The sequence below is a fragment of the Saimiri boliviensis genome, chromosome 17, assembly GCF_048565385.1.
Source record: "Saimiri boliviensis isolate mSaiBol1 chromosome 17, mSaiBol1.pri, whole genome shotgun sequence".
In the NCBI taxonomy this organism is placed as follows: Eukaryota; Metazoa; Chordata; class Mammalia; order Primates; family Cebidae; genus Saimiri; species Saimiri boliviensis.
This window is the reverse complement of record NC_133465.1, coordinates 16,835,637-16,855,519: the sequence shown is the minus strand read 5'-3', so window position 1 is coordinate 16,855,519 and position 19,883 is coordinate 16,835,637. Positions and strand designations below refer to the sequence as shown.

General features: G+C 50.4%; 1 pseudogene; it reads left to right on the top strand.

The window, feature by feature from the left end:
- The first annotated feature begins 9,945 nt into the window (after nt 1–9,945).
- On the top strand, nt 9,946–10,276 carry LOC120366912 (small nuclear ribonucleoprotein G pseudogene; annotated as a pseudogene).
- Nucleotides 10,277–19,883: the final 9,607 nt, after the last annotated feature.

Sequence of the window (19,883 nt, the reverse complement as noted above, 5' to 3'; positions counted from 1 at the left end):
CGGGGCGCCAGGCGGCCCTGGCGCGGGCGCGCGGGGCTGGGCCTGCACGGGGGTGGGCGCGGGGCGCGACGGACGGGCCGGCCGACCAATGAGCTTGCCCGCCGTGCCGCCCGCCCCGCCCCTGTTGGTCAGACAATGGAGAACTGGGCCCCCGAGCTCGGCCGGGCTCGCTAAGGGACGCCCGCCGAGCATGCGCCGCGGCGCGGGGCCTGCCGGGACTTGTAGTCCTTGAGCCGGGGTTCCAGCGCGGGCGGCTGGGGAAGCGCTTTGGAGGGGACTGGTGCATGTTCCCGGGCTTGAAGGAGACTTTTCCTTCTCCTAGAGAGCGAGCGACCTGCCCACTCATGTAATGGGGCAGCCCTGTTCCGAAAGTCAAGAGAGCTCTGACTGGAACAACTCCCTGGCCCCGCTGCACCTCAGTTTTCCCATCTACACCATTGGTCAAGTGATTGCCAAGTTTATATTTTACCAATTTCACGGAACTCCATTTTGTCTGTTTCCCGCTGTGACAGAGCACCTCCCATCGCTGTGCTTTTGCCTTGGCTCTGTAGTCAGTCAGAAATTCTTTCCTCACCCCCAGCCCCTGGGGAACTCCTACACATCTTTCAGAACCCAACGCAAAAGGCTCTTTAGCCGAAGAAAGAGACGGAATCCCCAGGAGGTGGCATTTGGAACTGTTCTGGGGTTAAATTGGGGCTTCACTGAAATGGGGGAAGGGCCTCCCCCGCCGGGGAACAGCCTATAAACAAAGCTTAGCCCTGCCCCCACCCCACCCACCTCCCAGGCCTTCTTTTCTCATCTGGACAATGGCCTCAAGGCTGAACCTTTCCTTCCAGGCTGAGGATAGGCCGCCAGGCTAAGAGATGGGGCTGCGGGAGGTCCCAAAAGCTTAGGTGGGGCAGGTAGGACAGGAGTTAACCGTACCAACTATGTCAAGGGAGGAGGGGCTGACCTCTGACCCCGAGGCAGCTGCCAAGCCTTGGGGCCTGGCTGTCCCCCTCCACCCACTCCTGGCCGGCTGTGTTCAGCTTTTCCCCAGAGCTGGGGCTGGATCTGAAAGAGGGGCCAGGAGTGGGTGGGGAGGCAAGAGGACGTTAGACGACAACAAAGCCCCTAAGTGCCTACCGCAGGGCAGACACTGTTCAAAGATCTTCATGGTTTCAGCTGATTTAGTGCCCCCAGTAGCTCTAGGAGGGAGCCAACAATATTACCCATCCCAAATGAGGAAGCTGAGACCATCAGCCAAAACCGAGAGGTGTTAGCTGTTGGCAGAGCGGCTGGAGGGAGGAGGATGAGACTCTTTTGGCCACTGGCCACGCCACATCCAGCACAGGCAGCAGGGACAGCTCAGAGGTCTGGGTTCTGGTCCCTGCCCTGCCTCACACAGGAAGTAAGAAGTTCCTGGCTAGCTGGCCAAGTGAGTTGGCTCACGCCAGTAATCTCAACACTTTGGGAGGCTGAGGCAGGCGGATCACTAGGTCAGGAGTTCCAGACCAACCTGATCAACATGGTGAAACCCCGTCTCTACTAAAAATACAAAAATTAACTGGACATGGTGGCACGCACCTGTAATCCCAGCTACTCAGGAGGTTGAGGCAGGAGAATCGCTTGAACCTGAGAGGCAGAGGTTGCAGGGAGCTGAGATCGCGCCATTGCACTCCAACCTGGGCAACAGAGCAAGACCCAGCATATCTTTTTTTTTTTTTTTTTGAGACGGAGTTTCTCTCTTGTTACCCAGGCTGGAGTGCAATGGCGCGACATCGGCTCACCGCAACCTCCGCGTCCTGGGTTCAGGCAATTCTCCTGCCTCAGCCTCCTGAGTAGCTGGGATTACAGGCACGCACCACCATGCCCAGCTAATTTTTTGTATTTTTAATAGAGACGGGGTTTCACCATGTTGACCAGGATGGTCTCGATCTCTTGACCTCGTGATCCACCCGCCTCGGCCTCCCAAAGTGCTGGGATTACAGGCTTGAGCCACCGTGCCCGGCCCAGCATATCTTTTTAATTAGCCAGGCATGGTGGCCCAGCTGTAATTCCAGCTACTCAAGAGGCTGAGGCAGGAGGACAGCTTGAGCCCAGGAGGTTAAGGCTGCCTTGAGCTGTGATAGTGCCACTGCTCTCCAGCCTGGGCACAGAGCAGGGCAAAACCCTGTCTCTACTAAAGATACAAAAAATATCCAGGCGTGGTGGTGGGCGCCTGTAATCCCAGCTACTCAGGAGGCTGAGTCAGGAGAATCCCTTAAACCTGGGAGGCAGAGCTTGCAGTGAGTCAAGAACATTGCACTCTAGCCTGGGCAACAAGAGCAAAACTCTGTCTCAAAAAAAAAAAAAGAAAAGAAAGAAAGAAAGAAAAAGGAAAACATTGATTCACGTTCCCTCTTTATTATTTGGAAGCTGTGTGACCTGGAACAAATTACCTCAAAGTCGCTGTGCCTCAGTTTTCTCATCAGTAAAAATGGTGATAAAAGGGTTGTTGTGGAGATTAAAAGTGTCAGAGGCATGTGAACCAGAGCAACTCCATCTTAAATAGGAGGTGGGTAAAATGAGGCTGAGACCTACTGGGCTGCATTCCTAGACAGTTAAGACATTATTTTTTTTTTCTTTTTGAGATGGAATCTCACTCTGTTGCCCAGGCTGGAGTGCAGTGGTGTGATCGCCGCTCACTACAACCTCCGCCTCTTGGGTTCAAGCGATTCTCCTGCATTAGCCTCCTGAGTAGCTAGGACTATAGGCACATGCCACCATGCCCAGCTACTTTTTTGTAATTTTAGTACACACGGGGTTTCACCGTATTAGCCAGGATGGTCTTGATCTCCTAACCACATGATCCGCCTGCCCCAGCCTCCCAAAGTGCTGGGATTACAGGTGTGAGCCACTGCCCCCAGCCTTGGTTAAGGCATTCTAAGTCACAGAATGAGATAGGAAGAGGTTGGAGCAAAACACAGGTCATAAAGATCTTGCTTATAAAACAGATTGCAGTAAAGAGGCCAGCCAAAACTCACCAAAACCAAGATGGTCACGAGAGTGATCTCAGGTCATCCTCACTGCTACACTCCCATTAGCGCCATGACCGTTTACAAATGCCATGGCAACATCAGGAAGTTATTCTATATGGTCTAAAAAGGGGAGGTATGAATAATCCATGCCTTGTTTAGCATATCATCAAGAAATAACCATAAAAATGAGCAACTTGGCAATCCCGGCACTTTGGGAGGCCGAGGCGGGCGTATCACCTGCGGTCAGGAGTTCGAGACCAGCCTGGCCAACATGGAGAGACCCCATCTCTACTGAAAATACAAAATTAGCCCAGCATGGTAGCACATGCCTGTAATCCCAGCTACTCAGGAGGCTGAGGCAGGATAATCGCTTGAACTCGGGAGGCGGAGGTTGCAGTGAGCCGAGATTTCACCATTGCACTCCAGCCTGGGCAGCAAGAGTGAAACTCTGTCTCAAAAAAAAAAAAAAAAAAGGGGGCAACTCTGCCTATGGAGTAGCCTTTTTTTTTTAGACGGAGTCTTGCTCTGTTACCCAGTCTGGAGTGCAGATCTCCACTCTGCAACCTCTGCCTCCCAGATTCAAGCAGTTCTCCTGCCTCAGCCTCCCAAGTAGTTGGGATTACATGCCTGTGCCACTACACCCTGATAATTTTTGTATTTTTAGTAGAGACGGGGTTGGACAGGCTGGTCTCGAACTCCTGACCTCAGTGATCCACCCGCCTCGGCCTCCCAAAGTGCTGAGATTACAGGCGTGAGCCACCGCACCTAGACAATAAATTTGCTTTTACTTTGCACTGTGGACTTGCTCTAAATTCTTTTTTGCTCGAGATACAAGAACTCTCTCTTGGGGTCTGGATCCGGACCCATTTCCTATAACAAATGAATTAATCCTTAGCACATGCTAAGCAGCTAGGAAGAGCCAGGTGAGTGTTAGCTGCTGTTATCATGGTTTCCATTAATTTCCATTAATTGCTGTTTGAGTTCTTTGCCTCTATCACCCTGGGTAAGTCCCTGCCCTAATCCGGTCTCTATTTTTTTTTTTTTTTTTTTTGAGACAAAGTCTGTCTCTGTCCCCCAGGCTGGAGGGCAGTGGTGCAATCTCAGCTCACTGCAAGCTCCGCATCCTAGGTATAAGCGATTCTCCTGCCTCAGCCTGCCGAGTAGCTGGGATTACAGGTGCCCGCCACCACACCTGGCTAATTTTCTTATTTTTTATAGAGACAAGGTTTCACCATGTTGGTCAGGCTAATGTCAAACTCCTGACCTCAGGTGACCCACCTGCCTCAGCCTCTCAAAGTGCTGGGATTACATGCATGAGCTACCGAGCCTGGCCTTTTTTTTTTTTTTTTTTTTTTTTTTCTGAGACAGTATCACTCTATTGCTCAGGCTGGAGTGTAGTGGCATGATCTTGGCTCACTGTAACCTAAGCCCCCCTGGTCGAAGTGACTCTCCTGCCTCAGCCTCCTGAGTAGCTGGTACTACAGGCATGCACCACTACCATCAGTTAATTTTTGTATTTTTTTTTTTTTTTTTGAGACAGAGTTTTGCTCTTGTTACTCAGGCTGGAGTGCAATGGCGCGATCTCGGCTCACTGCAAACTCCGCCTCCTGGGTTCAGGCGATTCTCCTGCCTCAGCCTCCTGAGTAGCTGGGATTACAGGCATGCACCACCATGCCCACCTAATTTTTTGTATTTTTAGTAGAGACGGGGTTTCACCATGTTGACCAGGTTGGTCTCGATCTCTCGACCTTGTGATCCACCCGCCTCGGCCTCCCAAAGTGCTGGGATTACAGGCTTGAGCCACCGCGCCCGGCCAATTTTTGTGTTTTTAGTAGAGATAGGGTTTCACCATGTTGACCAGGCTGGTCTTGCTCCTGACCTCAGGTGATCTGCCTGCCTTGGACTCCCAAAGTGCTGGGATTACAGGTGTGAGCCACCATGCCCAGTCCCCAGTCTTCATTTTTTTGTTTTCTGAGATAGAGTCTTGCTCTGTTGCCCAGGCTGGAGTACAATGGTGCAATCTCGGCTTACTACAACCTCTGCCTCCCAGATTCAAGCATTTCTTCTGACTCTGCCTCCCAAGTAGCTGGGATTACAGACGCCTGCCACCACGCCCTGCTAATTTTTGTATTCGTAGTAGAGATAGAGTTTCACCATGTTGGCCTGGTTGGTTTCGAACTCCTGACCTCAGTTGATCTGCCTGCCTTGGCCTCCCAAAGTTCTGGGATTATAGGTGTGAGCTACCATGCCTGGCCCACCTCCTGGGTTCCAAGCAATTCAAGTAGCTGGGATTATAGGTGCACGCCACCACGCCTGGCTAATTTTGTATTTTTAGTAGAGATGGGGTTTCTCCATGTTGGCCAGGCTGGTCTTAAACTCCTGACCTTGTGATCTGCCCCCCTCCCCACCCTTAGGTCTTCCGAAGTGCTGGGATTACAGGTGTGAGCCACCGTGCCTGGCCTAGTCTACATTTTTTTTTTTTTTTTTTTCCCGAGATAGAGTCTTGCTCTCTCGCCCAGGCTGGAGTGCAGTGGTGCGATTTTGGCTCAGTACAACCTTAGCCTCTCGGGTTCAAGCAGTTCTCCTGCCTCAGTATCCCGAGTAGCTGGGACTGCAGGCCCATGCCACCACACCCAGCAAATTTTTTGTATTTTTAGTAGAGACGGGGTTTCACCATGTTAGCTAGGATGGTCTCAATCGCCTGACCCTGTGATCCATCAGACTTGGCCTCCAAAAGTGCTGGGATTACAGATGTGAGCCACCGCGCCCGGCTGCAGTCTCTATTTTTTTTTTTTTTTGAGACGGAGTTTCGCTCTTGTTACCCAGGCTGGAGTGCAATGGCACAATCTCGGCTCACCGCAACCTCCGCCTCCTGGGTTCAGGCAATTCTCCTGCCTCAGCCTCCTGAGTAGCTGGGATTACAGGCACGTGCCACCATGGCCAGCTAATTTTTTGTATTTTTAGTAGAGACGGGGTTTCACCTTGTTGACCAGGATGGTCTCGATCTCTTGACCTTGGGATCCACCTGCCTCGGCCTCCCAAAGTGCTGGGATTACAGGCTTGAGCCACCGCGCCTGGCCCAGTCTCTATTTTTAAATGGGTCTTGGTTATTAGGCAGTAAGCAGCCATGCCTTTCCCAACCCTTAGCTCACAGTTTTTTGGGGCACAGGGCAACAGAACTGAGTGGAGACCACAGCTACCCCATAGCTCACCATCCTATGATGGGGGATGCACTGGGGCTCTGGGAGCCCAGAAGCAGCATCTGGCCCACGGTCGGTGTCCTGCTGGGAGAGGACAGTGCACATGGGCTGTAATGGGTAAGGAAGTGTACCTAGTGGAAGTAGGCAGGGGATAGGCAAGGAAGAGTCTTATGGCAAACAGGGATTCTCAAAGTGTCAATATCCCTACCCCACCACACACACACACACACACACACACACACACATATACATGAAGATTCCAGGTCATCCAAATGTGAGTAACAGGGGAGTGGTACCCCAGAATCTGGATTTTATTTATTTATCTTTTAAAATAGAGACAGGGTTTCACCATGTTGGCCAGGCTGATCTCAAACTCCTGACCTCAAGTGATCCACCTGCCTTGGCCTCCCAAAGTGCTGGGATTACAGGCATGAGCCACCACACCTGGACAGAATCAGGATTTTAAAGCAGCCCCTTTCCCAAATGACACTGAGGCCTAGCTTGGCCTCATCTCATCAGGTTAAGAGGGGTCAAATGAGTACACAGATACAAATGGGTAAACTGAGGCCTGGGCAGGTAGGCCAAGCCTACCCACACTGTCAGGCAGGGTTCAGGAATGGCACTGGAGAGGGCCCCACCTCCCAGGCTGGGAGGGTCTGGGGCACTAATGACTGTTTGTCTGTCCCCTCCCCCGCAAGTCAGGGCAGCCCAGGCCTATGATTACCACAGCAGCCCCAGGGGGCAAAGACTGGCACAGGCAGCCATGTCAAGTCAGCTCATTGCTTGAAGCAAGAAACTGAGGGTCAGGGGAGCCCAAACAACTGAACACAGGGTCCCTGGTCATCTCAGCTGCCTACCCATCCTTGGAGCTGGGGGAGGCAGGAGGGTTCCTGAGTCAGCAGCACTGGCAGGGAAGCTGGTCTTTCCTTCAGCCTCCCAGCCTCAGGTCAATCTCAGGCCAGGGAGGGGCTGCTGCCTTCTCAGCATTTCCTGGGTGGGGCATCCCCCTCCTCCCACCTCCTTCTAGGCTCCCTCAGGGCTCTCACCCAGCTCTGGAGTCTGTCTTCAAATCCCAAGTCATCCCCTTGCTCCTTGGGTGACCTCAGCTAAGCCACAAGTCCACCCTGGGCCTCAGTTTCCTCATCTGTAAAATGCAGTAAGGACTAAATGAGATGATTCAAAACAAGAGTTGAGCACAGGGCCTGGCAGGGTCTGTTCCTAGTGAGCCAGCTGTTTTTAAGACTTTCAGGCCCGGCGTGGTGGCTCAAGCCTGTAATCCCAGCACTTTGAGAGGCCGAGGCGGGTGGATCACAAGGTCGAGAGATCGAGACCAACCTGGTCAACATGGTGAAACCCCGTCTCTACTAAAAATACAAAAAATTAGCTGGGCATGGTGGCGCGTGCCTATAATCCCAGCTACTCAGGAGGCTGAGGCAGGAGAATTGCCTGAACCCAGGAGGCGGAGGTTTCGACGAGCCAAGATCGCACCATTGCACTCCGGCCTGGATAACAAGAGCAAAACTCTGTCTCAAAAAAAAAAAACAACAAAAAAAACAAAAAAAACACTTTCAGTCCAGGACATGCTGGCCTCCTGGTTCTCAAACATACCAAGTAAGTTCCTGCCCAGGGCCTTGGCACTTGCTGTGTCTTTGCCTAGGACGTTCTTTTTTTTTTTTTTGAGATGGAGTTTCGCTCTTGTTACCCAGGCTGGAGTGCAATGGCGCGATCTCGGCTTACCGCAACCTCTGCCTCCTGGGTTCAGGCAATTCTCCTGCCTCAGCCTCCTGAGTATCTGGGATTACAGGCATGCGCCACCATGCCCAGCTAATTTTTTATATTTTTAGTAGAGACGGGGTTTCACCTTGTTGACCAGGATGGTCTCGATCTCTTGACCTCGTGATCCACCCACCTCGGCCTCCCAAAGTGCTGGGATTGCTGAGGCGGGTGGATCACGAGATCGAGACCATCCTGGTCAACATGGTGAAACCCTGTCTCTACTAAAAGTGCAAAAAATTAGCTGGGCATGGTGGCACGTGCCTGTAATCCCAGCTACTCAGGAGGCTGAGGCAGGAGAATTGCCTGAGCCCAGGAGGCAGAGGTTGCGGTGAGCCGAGATCACGCCATTGCACTCCAGCCTGGGTAACAAGGGCGAAACCCCGTCTCAAAAAAAAAAAAAAAAAGTGCTGGGATTACAGGCTTGAGCCACCGGGCCGGCCTGCCTAGGACATTCTTACTTCCAGGTCTCCACCTAGTCAAACTCCTGGTCCCCTTAATTTAAGTGACAATTGCTTAAGAAAACCTTCTTGATCTCTGTTTAAAATTGCAGGTCTCCAGCTGGGCGTGGTGGCTCACGCCTGTAATCTCAGCACTTTGAGAGGCTGAGACGGGCAGATCACCTGAGGTCAGGAGTTCAAGACCAGCCTGGCCAACATGGTGAAACCCCGTCTTTAAAATAAATAAATAAATAAATAAAATTGCAGATCTCTCCCCATTCCTAATGCTCACCCTGCCTGGTTGCACTCTCTACCACTTCTCACACCATTTATTTGGCTTCTTTTTTTTTTTTTTTTTTTTTGAGACGGAGTTTCGCTCTTGTCACCCAGGCTGGAGTGCAATGGCGCGATCTCGGCTCACCGCAACCTCCGCCTCCTGGGTTCAGGCAATTCTCCTGCCTCAGCCTCCTGAGTAGCTGGGATTACAGGCACGCGCCACCATGCCCAGCTCATTTTTTTTGTATTTTTAGTAGAGACGGGGTTTCACCATGTTGACCAGGATGGTCTCAATCTCTTGACCTCGTGATCCACCCGCCTCGGCCTCCCAAAGTGCTGGGATTACAGGCGTGAGCCACCGCTTATTTGGCTTCTTTATGTGTATTTTGCTTGTCTCCTAAGCTTGAGAATGAGCTTTCTGAAGGCTGGGTTTTTAATGCTATTGTTCATTGCTGTGTCCCCAGTGAGTAGAACAGTGCCTGGCACATAGTCTGCTCAAGACATTTAAAAAAATAGACTAAAGATCTGAAGCAGCATGGGTGGGGTGGCTCACGCCTGTAATTCCAGCACTTTGGAAGACCGAAGGGCGGTGGAGGTGGGGGGCAGATCACAAGGTCAGGAGTTTGAGACCAGCCTGGCTAACATGGTAAAACCCCATCTCTACAAAAAATACAAAAATAGCTGGCCATGGTGGCGCGTGCCTGTAATCCCAGCTACTCGGGAGGTTGAGGCAGGAGAATCACTTGAACCCAGGAGGCAGAGATTACAGTGAGCCGAGATTGTGCCATTGTACTCCAGCCTGGGCAACGGAGACTCTGTCTTAAAAAACAAAATCGATTCCGTTCCAAGGCCTCTGTGTGCCCGCGGAGTAGCTATCATGAGCAAAGCTCACCCTCCCGAGTTGAAAAAATTTATGGACAAGAAGTTATCATTGAAATTAAATGGAGGGGCCGGGCGCGGTGGCTCACGCCTGTAATCCCAGCACTTTGGGAGGCCGAGGCGGGTGGATCACGAGGTCAGGAGATCGAGACCATTCTGGTCAACATGGTGAAACCCCGTCTCTACTAAAAATGCAAAAAATCAGCTGGGTATGGTGGCGCGTGCCTGTAATCCCAGCTACTCGGGAGGCTGAGGCAGGAGAATTGCCTGAACCCAGGAGGCGGAGGTTGCGGTGAGCCGAGATCGCGCCATTGCACTCCAGCCTGGGTAACAAGAGCGAAACTCCGTCTCAAAAAAAAAAAAAAAAAAAAAAAGAAATTAAATGGTGGCAGACACGTCCAAGGAATATTGCGGGGATGTAATCCCTTTATGAATCTTGTGATAGATGAATGTGTGGAGATGGCGACTAGCGGACAACAGAACAATATGGGAATGGTGGTAATACAAGGAAATAGTATCATCATGTTAGAAGCCTTGGAACGAGTATAAATAATGGCTACTGAGCGGAGAAACCCATGTCTTCTCTCCATAGGGCCTGTTTTACTATGATGTAAAAATTAGGTCATGTACATTTTCATATTAGACGTTTTGCTAAATAAACTTTTGTAATAGTAAAAAAAAAAAACCACAAAAAAAAAAAACAACAAAACCAAAACCAACAAAAACAGTAACAAATAATCCACACTGTTTAGGAGCTGAGTCCACAGGAAGCGGTTTGGTGGTTGATGTGATGTGAGTAGGCAGGTACCCACAGGAGTGAACGGGAGAGTCCCTGAGCCTGGCTGGCATGCATTGAAGGTGTCTTCAGATGTAGATGCTCCAGTAAATGCTCAGTCAGTGCTTTATCTCATTAGATACAAGGACAACCCCGTGGTTTTGGGTTTTTTTTTGAGAAAGAGTCTCACTTTGTCACCAGGCTGGAGTACAGTGGCATGATCTAGCCTTACTGCAACCTCTGCCTCCTGGGTTGAAGCGATTCTCCTGCCTCAGCCTCTCAAGTAGCTGGGATTACAGGCGCACACCACCATGCCCAGCAATTTTTTTTTTTTTTAAACAGAGTTTCACTTCGTTGCCAGGCGCCAGTCTGGAGTGCAGTGGTGCAATCTCGGCTCACTACAAACTCTGCCTCCCAGGTTCAAACAATTCTCCTGCCTTAGCCTCCCGAGTAGCTGGGACTACAGGCATGTGCCACCATGCCCAGCTAACTTTTGTATTTTTAGTAGAGATGGGGTTTCACCGTGTTGGCCAGAATGGTCTTGATCTATTAACCTTGTGATCCACACACCTTGGCCTCCCAAAGTGCTAGGATTACAGATGTGAGCTACTGTACCCGGCCTAATTTTTGTATTTTTAGTGGAGATGGCATTTCACCATCTTGGCCAGGATGAACCTCGTGATTCACCAGCCTCGGCCTCCCAAAGTGCTGGGATTACAGGCATGAACCACCTCGCCTGGCCTGACAACCCCATTTTATAGACAGTAAATGGAAGGAAAGTGTAGAGAAGTGACTTTGTTACTCCTTTGCAGAGGGAAAGAGAAAGGGTGATCTCAGGCAGTGACAAGTGGGAAAGCTCCAAGGGAGGTAGATTGGGGCAGTAAGGAAGTAGGAGAACCAGGAGTCTTGCTGAAGAAAGCAGGCCCTGGCTTTCAGGAGCTGGCCCAGATCCCAGCTGAGGCTATGACCCTGTCAAGCTGCCCAAACCACACACTCAGCTTCTTCCTGGTAGCTCCTGGGGGGGCAGATCTGGCAGGCTGAAAAATTCCTGGAGTGGTCTAGGCTGGGGCAGGGCTAGGCAGGGCCTAGGATGGAAGGAAAGAGATGGAGTGGGAAAAAGGGTGGGCTTACTGAGACTCCAGGACAGGGGTCAGCAGGCCAGCCCAAGCCAGGGGTAAGGAGTGAATACCTCATCCCATGTGGTATGCAAAATGAAGCTGAAGATAAGGGCGTGTGCTCTTTAGGATCGGACAGAAAGAAGCAGTGGATTTAGGGCCTCCTCATCTTACAGAGAGTGAATAGTATTGTGTGCCTCTGTGAAAGAAAGGCCAGACAGGTAGGGGGAGTGACCCAGCATGTCCTCATTTTTTTTTTTTTTTTTAATATATGGAATTTCGCTCGTTACCCAGGCTGGAGTGCAATGGCGTGATCTCGGCTCACCGCAACCTCTACCTCCTGGGTTCAGGCAATTCTTCTGCCTCAGCCTCCTGAGTAGCTGGGATTACAGACATGTGCCACCATGCCCAGCTAATTTTTTGTATTTTTAGTAGAGACGGGGTTTCACCATGTTGACCAGGATGGTCTCAATCTCTTGACCTCGTGATCCACCCGCCTCGGCCTCCCAAAGTGCTGGGATTACAGGCTTGAGCCACTGCACCTGGCTGTCCTCATTTTATACAAGGGAAGAAGCTGAGGTTCAGAGAAGTGACCTGCCCAAGGTGACATGTGAATAATTTATGGGTCCCTGGACCTCTAACTGAGTGCTCCTGCTCTGGAGGTAGGACTCTCAGCTCTGACACTTGTGGAGCCTGGAGGCTGAGTGTGCTTTTCTTGGCTCATGCTGGGCTACAGGACTGGTGACCTGGGTGCACCTCCTCCCTGCAAGGACTGCCAGGATTGAGGTCTGAGGGGCTGGGTATGTGAACATTGCCACAGACCTATTGGAAGGTGGGGCCTTGTGTTTCATTCCACTCTGGTGCTCCAAGTGCTAATCCTGCCTCTGCCACTTTACTTCTCTGAGCCTGTTTTCTCATCTGTGAAATGTGGGCTAGTATTAATTGCTACCATTTATTGACACAGCACTTAGTCTGTGCCAGTCACCAGTTATTCCTTTAATCTTATGCCCATTTTACAAAGGAAGAAACTGAGGCCAGAGAGGTTAAGTAATTTGCCCAAAGTTGCACAGCTAGTACACTGCAGAATCAGGATGTAAACCTAGTCCCCACATGAGGTCTCAGAGGTTGCAGTGAGAATTAAGTGAGACAGTAAGTAAAGGGCCTCACTCAGTGAGAGTCCAGGAGAGGGCGAAAGTCCTGTTTCTCAGCCTGGTGTAGAAGCACTGGGATCATACAGTACACTAAGGGCGGTGCCAAAGGAGGCCATGGTCTGGGTGGGGGAACCCTACCCCTGAAGAGCCTGGGAGGGGGCCAGAGAAGGTAGCTTGGAGGAGAGCTGCCTGAGGCAGAGTACTGGCACTTGCAAAGATGTCTAGAGCTCTCCAGGGAGCTGGGCTGAGTGGTGGTGTGGGGCCCAGGCTGGGGGTGCTGTTCTTTGTGGCCTGGGGGTAGACTTGATGGTATCTGCTTGACCCACAGGTCCCAGTGCCCCTCCACACCTACTGGCCCTGAGAGCCCTGGCAGAGCAGGGAAGAAGCAGTGGGGAACCTAATTGGCTCTGAGTAACCTCTGGCAGGTTTGGGGGCCTCTGGGGACCTCAGTTTCCCACCCACACCAAGGGACAGCTGCTGGCCCTTGCCCCTCACCACCACGCTGAAGCACCATCACTCAGGCTTTGCTGCCACACTGTGGACACAGGGGGAACTGCAGCAGCAAGCGCCTCACACCTAACTAGAGGCCCTGACACCACCCCAGCCCCTAGCTTTCAGTCTTTCACCAAGACAGTGGTTTTCTTTTTTTTTTTTTTTTTTTTTTTTTTTGAGACGGAGTTTCACTCTTGTTACCCAGGCTGGAGTGCAATGGCGCGATCTCGGCTCACCGCAACCTCCGCCTCCTGGGTTCAGGCAATTCTCCTGTCTCAGCCTCCTGAGTAGCTGGGATTACAGGCACACGCCACCATGCCCAGCTAATTTTTTTTTTTGTATTTTTAGTAGAGACGGGGTTTCACCATGTTGACCAGGATGGTCTCGATCTCTTGACCTTGTGATCCACCCGCCTCGGCCTCCCAAAGTGCTGGGATTACAGGCTTGAGCCACCGCGCCCGGCGACAGTGGTTTTCTTTTCTTTTTTTTCCTTTTTTTTTTTTTTTTGAGACGGAGTTTTGCTCTTGTTACCCAGGCTGGAGTGCAATGGCGTGATCTCGGCTCACTGCAACCTCCGCCTCCTGGGTTCAGGCAATTCTCCTGCCTCAGCCTCCTGAGTAGCTGGGATTACAGGCACGCACCACCATGCCCAGCTAATTTTTTGTATTTTTAGTAGAGACGGGGTTTCACCATGTTGACCAGGATGGTCTCGATCTCTTGACCTCGTGATCCACCCGCCTCAGCCTCCCAAAGTGCTGGGATTACAGGCTTGAGCCACCGCACCCGGCGTCTCTTTTCTTCTTCTTTTTTTTTTTTTGAGACAGTTTCACTCTTGTCGTCTAGGCTGGAGTGCAGTGGCATGATCTCAGCTCACTGCAACCTCTGCCTCCCAGGTTCAAGGGATTCCCCTGCCTCAGCCTCCCAAGTAACTGGGATTACAGGCGCCTGCCACCACATTCAGCTAATTTTTGTATTTTTAGTAGAGATGGGGTTTCACCATGTTAGCCAGGCTGGTCTCCAACTCCTGACCTCAGGTGATCCTCCCGCCTCGGCCTCCCAAAGTACTGGGATTACAGGCATGAGCCACTGCGCCCGGCCAGTTAGTCTCTTTTCTTTTCTTTTTTGAGACAGAGTTTCACTCTTGTTACCCAGGCTGGAGTGCAATGGCACGATCTTGGCTCACCGCAACCTCCACCTCCTGGGTTCAAGCAATTCTCCTGCCTCAGCCTCCCGAGTAGCGGGGACTACAGGCACGCGCCACCACGCCCAGCTAATTTTTGTATTTTTAGTAGAGATGGGGTTTCACCTTGTTGACCAGGATGGTCTCGATCTCTTGTCCTAGTGATCCACCCGCCTCGGCCTCCCAAAGTGCTGGGATTATAGGCATGAGCCACAGCGCCCGGCTAGTCTCTTTTCTTAAGACAAAGTCTCATTCTGTCACCCAGGCTGGAGTGCAGTGGCTCAACCTCAGCTCACTATAAACTCTGCCTCCTGGGTTCAAGTGATTCTCCTGCCTCAGCCTCCCAAGTAGCTGGGATTACAGGCATGCACCATCATGCCTGGCTAATTTTGTATTGTTAGTAGAGATGGAGTTTCTCCTTGTTGGTCAGGCTGGTCTTGAACTTCCATCCTCAGCTGATCCACCCGCCTTGGCCTCCTAAAGTGCTGGGATTACAGGCGTAAGCCACCGCGCTCAGCCAGCCCAAACTAGTCTCAAACCCCTAGGCTCAAGTAATCTTCCTGCTCAGCCTCCTGAGTGGTTGGGAATACAGGGTGTAGTGCTGTGTCCAGCTCTATTGTTTTCTAGACCAGTACCAATTAATAGAAATATAATGCAAGCCACATATGTAACTTTAATTCTTGAGTATCCAGATTTAACAGTAGAGAAAACAGGTGAAATTAATTTAAATAGCTTTTTTTTTTTTTTTTTTTTTTTGAGACAGAGTCTCGCTCTGTCACGAAGGCTGGAGTGATATGGCGCTATCTCAGCTCACTGCAACCTGTACCTCCCGGGTTTAAGAGATTCTCCTGCTCCATCCTATTTGATTTGACCTGCTATGTCCCAATTTAACATATGTCCAAAATAGTATCTTCTTTTGTTGTTTTGTTTTGAGATAAAGTCTCAATCTCTCACCCAGGCTGGAGTGCAGTAGTGTGATCTTGGCTCATTCCAATCTCTGCCTCCTGGGTGCAAGCCTCTTGAGTAGCTGGGTTTACAGATAAGCACTACCACAACTAGCTGATTTTTGTACTTTTAGCGGAGACGAGGTTTCACCATGTTGACCAGGCTGGTCTCGAACTCCTGATCTTTCTTTTTCTTTTTTTTTTTTTTTTGAGACGGAGTTTCGCTCTTGTTACCCAGGCTGGAGTGCAATGGCGCGATCTCGGCTCACCGCAACCTCCGCCTCCTGGGCTCAGGCAATTCTCCTGCCTCAGCCTCCTGAGTAGCTGGGATTACAGGCACGTGCCACCATGCCCAGCTAATTTTTTGTATTTTTAGTAGAGACGGGGTTTCACCATGTTGACCAGGTTGGTCTCGATCTCTCGACCTTGTGATCCACCCGCCTCGGCCTCCCAAAGTGCTGGGATTACAGGCTTGAGCCACCGCGCCCGGCCGAACTCCTGATCTTAAGTAATCCACCCGCCTTGTCCTCCCAAAGAGTTGGGATTACAGGCGTGAGCCACTGCGCCCAGCCCAATATAAAGTTCTTAATGATTTACATTGTTTTTTCATACTAACTCTTCAAATTCTGGCATTTTACACTAAAAGCACATTTCAATTCAAACTAGCCACATTTCAAGTGCTCAATAGTTATCAGTGGCTCCTGTATTGAAGAGCACAGGTCTAGATTTAACAAAGTGATGAAGCTGGGTGTGGTGGCTCACGCCTGTAATCCTAGCACTTTGGGAGGCTGAGGTGGGTGGATTACCTGAGGTCAGGAGTTCAAGACCATCCTGGCTATCATGGTGAAACCCCATCTTTAAAAAAAGAAAAGAAAAGAAAGTGAGGAAGAAAAATATTAATGAGATTAAATTTAAAAGTACTACTGAGGCTGAGAAATTTTAATCCAACTAACGTTTGAGGTGAGAAAGCAGTAGGTGATGTATCGATATATCAGATTTTTTTTTTTTTTTCTTTTTTTGAGACGGAGTTTCGCCCTTGTTACCCAGGCTGGAGTGCATTGGCGCAATCTCGGCTCACCGCAACCTCCGCCTCCTGGGTTCAGGCAATTCTCCTGCCTCAGACTCCTGAGTAGCTGGGATTACAGGCACGCACCATCATGCCCAGCTAATTTTTTGTATTTTTAGTAGAGACGGGGTTTCACCATGTTGAACAGGATGGTCTCGATCTCTCGACCTCGTGATCCACCCGCCTCGGCCTCCCAAAGTGCTGGGATTACAGGCTTGAGCCACCGCGCCCGGCCAGATTTTTTTTTTTTTTTGAGACAGTCTCACTGTGTTGCTAGGCTGGAGTGCAGTGGCGTGATCTCGGCTCACTGTAACCTCTGCCTTCCAGGTTCAAGTGATTATCCTGCCTCAGCCTCCAGAGAAGCTGCGACTATAGGTGCACGTTGACACTGAGCTACTTTTTCTATTTTTAATAGAGATGGGGTTCCACCATGTTGGCCAAGATGGTCTTGATCTCTTGACCTCGATATCCGGCCATCTGGGCCTCCCAAAGTGCTGGGATTACAAGCGTGAGCCACTGCGCCTGGCTGATATATCAGATTTTACGGCAATAACTTTATTGGGAGAAGGGCAATAAGGGCTGATCCATGGCCTTCACAAATAACAGGTCTTTATCCCTGGGACTTGTGATTGTCACCTCATAAGGAAAACGGGGCTTTCTTTTTATTTTCCGCTCACTCTCATCCTGGAAAACGAGTCTTTCAGATGTCATTAAAGATCATTACATAGGGGACCGGCTACAGTGGCTCACACCTGTAATGTCCTGCTTTGGGAGACCAAGGCAGTAAGATCACTTGATGCTGGGAGTTTGAGACTAGCCTGGGCAACACAGTGTGGCCCATCTTCTACAAAAAAAAAGTTTAGCCCAGGGTAAACTTTTAGCCCAGGCGCAGTGGCTCATGCCTGTAATCCCAGCACTTTGGGAGGCCGAGGTGGGTGGATCATGAGGTCAGGAGTTTGAGATCCGCCTGGCCAATATGGTGAAATCTCATCTCTACTAAAAATACAAAAGAATTGGCCGGGCATGGTGGCACATACCTGTAATCTCAGCTACTCAGGAGGCTGAGGCAGGAGAATTGTTTGAACCCGGAGGCAGAGGTTGCAGTGAGCCAAGATTGGCAAGTTGGGCAACAGAGTCCTTCTCTGTCCCCAAGCACCAGGCTGGAGTGCAGTGGTGTGATCTCGGCTCACTGCAACCTCCGCCTCCTGGGTTCAAGTAATTCTTTTGCCTCAGCCTCCTGAGTAGCTGGGACTATAGGTGCACACCACCACGCCCATCTAATTTTTGTATTTTTGTTAGAGATGGGGTTTCACCATGTTGGCCAGGATGGTCCCGCTCTGTTGACCTTGTGATCCACCTGCCTCGGCCTCCCAAAGTGCTGGGATTACAGGCGTGAGCCACTGCGCCTGGGCTAAACTTTTTTTTTTGTAGAAGATGGGCCACACTGCGTTGGCCTTTTTTTTTTTTTTTTTTAAATTAGGGTGTAGTGGTGCACGTACACCTGTAGTATCAGCTAGTTGGGAGGCTGAGTGGGGAGGATTGCCCATGCTGATCTTGATCTTGCCCATACTGATCAAATTGCCCATGCTGATCTTGAGGAGTTCAAGACTGCAGTGAGTCGAGATTGTGCCACTGCACTCCACTCTGGGTGACAGAGGGGCCCTAAATCCAATCATGAATCTCCTATTAGGAGAGAGACAGAGGCCAGGCATTGTGGCTCACAACTGTAATCCAGCAGTTTGAGAGGCTAAGGCAGGAGGATGGTTTGAACCTGGCAGGTCAAGGCTGCAGTGATCTGTGATGCTGACATTGCATTCCAGCCTGGGTGACAGTGAGACTCTGTCTAAAAAAAAAAAAAAAAAAAAAAGGCAGGAGACGTGGTACACGAAGACCACGTGACCATGGAGGCAGAGACTGGAATCTGCCTGTTCCCAAGTCAAGGAATGTTAACAGCCACCAGAAGCTGTCAGAGGAAAATCTACTAGGCAGCCAAGTCTTGATTTCAGCTCAGTGATAGTGACTTTGAGTTTTCCAGAATTTGAGAGAATCAATTTGTTTTAAGCCACCAGGGTTGTGGTAACTTGCGGCAGCCACAGGAAACTAATACAAGCAGGTACGATGCAAGTCCCTTTGTCACATCATGGTTGAATCACAACCACAGGCAGACTACAAATACAGTAATTCAGCAAAAAGAACTAGAACAGCTTTCTGTGACAAAAGATTGGTTATATGGAATTTATATGTTTTAATAATTTATATGCTATACTTCACGTCAGTACAGTTTATAACTTTATGCATTTATGACATCATATACAAGGTCTGTCTTCTATCGCCAGCACTGTGCAATCTTGGCTCGCTGCAACCACTGCCTCCTAGGTTCAAACGATTCTTTCACCTCAGCCTCCCGAGTTATCTGGGACTACAGGCATGCACCACTACACTCAGCTAATTTTTGTATTATTAGTAGAGATGGGGTTTCATCATGTTGGCCAGGCTGCTCTCAAACTCCTAACCTCAAGTAATCTGCCCGCCTCAGCCTCCCAAAGTGCTGGGAATACAGGCATGAGCCACACCGCCACCTAGTCGGACACTATTTTTTGAATGCATGAATGTGACCTTGGACCAGTCAACTTCTCTGGGCTGTTTCCCCTTCCACACAAGAGAGTTGGAGGAATGGAATGGGCTCCTAGTGGGGTGAGGGATGGTACAAGCTATCAGAGCACCTACTGTGAACAAGACTGGGCTGGAGACAGGGGTTGACAGGACTCAGCACCTGGCCTGGGGCCCTAGGAGATGGCTGGGAACAGACAGATTCAGAGTCAGATGTGGGGTTCTAGAGACTACTCAGAGGACTACGTTACAGAGATAGGGTACCACTGTGCAGGTATAGAGACGGCAGGAACTGCTAGGGCCAAAGCCCCCTTCCCTAGCCCTCCTAACTCTCCATACTACAAGGGCCTTTTTTACCCAGGGTTGGGAAGAGGATGAATCTTTTTTGAGATAGGGTCACCCAGGCTGGAGTACAGTGGCATGATCTTGGCTTGCTATAGCCTTGACCTCCTGGGCTCAAGTGATCCTGCCACCTCAGCTTCCGAAGTAGTGAAGTAGCTGAGACTACAGGTGCATACAACCACAGCTGGGTTTTTTTTTTGTAGAGACAGGGTTTTGCCATGTTGCCCATGCTGGGACCACAGTGTGAGCTGAGTCTGACTTTTTAACGGCAACGAAAAAAGAGGGACACACACACACACACACACACACACACACACACACACACACAGTTGGATGACATTCTGCAAATCACTTTCCCTCAGATCCAGTGTTTCCTTCTCCAGGGATTCAAGGTCCACTCTGCCTAGCCCAGGGTCTACCCCTCCAGGCCCAACTAGCCACAAGACCACAATGAGACTCTGGCCTTCTCTCTTCATACCCTTGCACTAGTTTTCAGACTAAGCCTGGGCCAGTTACTTGACCCACACAGGAGGCTCTCTTTTCTGGTAAATGAGGAGGTAAGTAGCTTATCCAAGCTTCCACAGAAAGAATTTGGTCAAACACTGGCTCTGAGCACCAGAACAGAGTAAGAGAGATTCTAG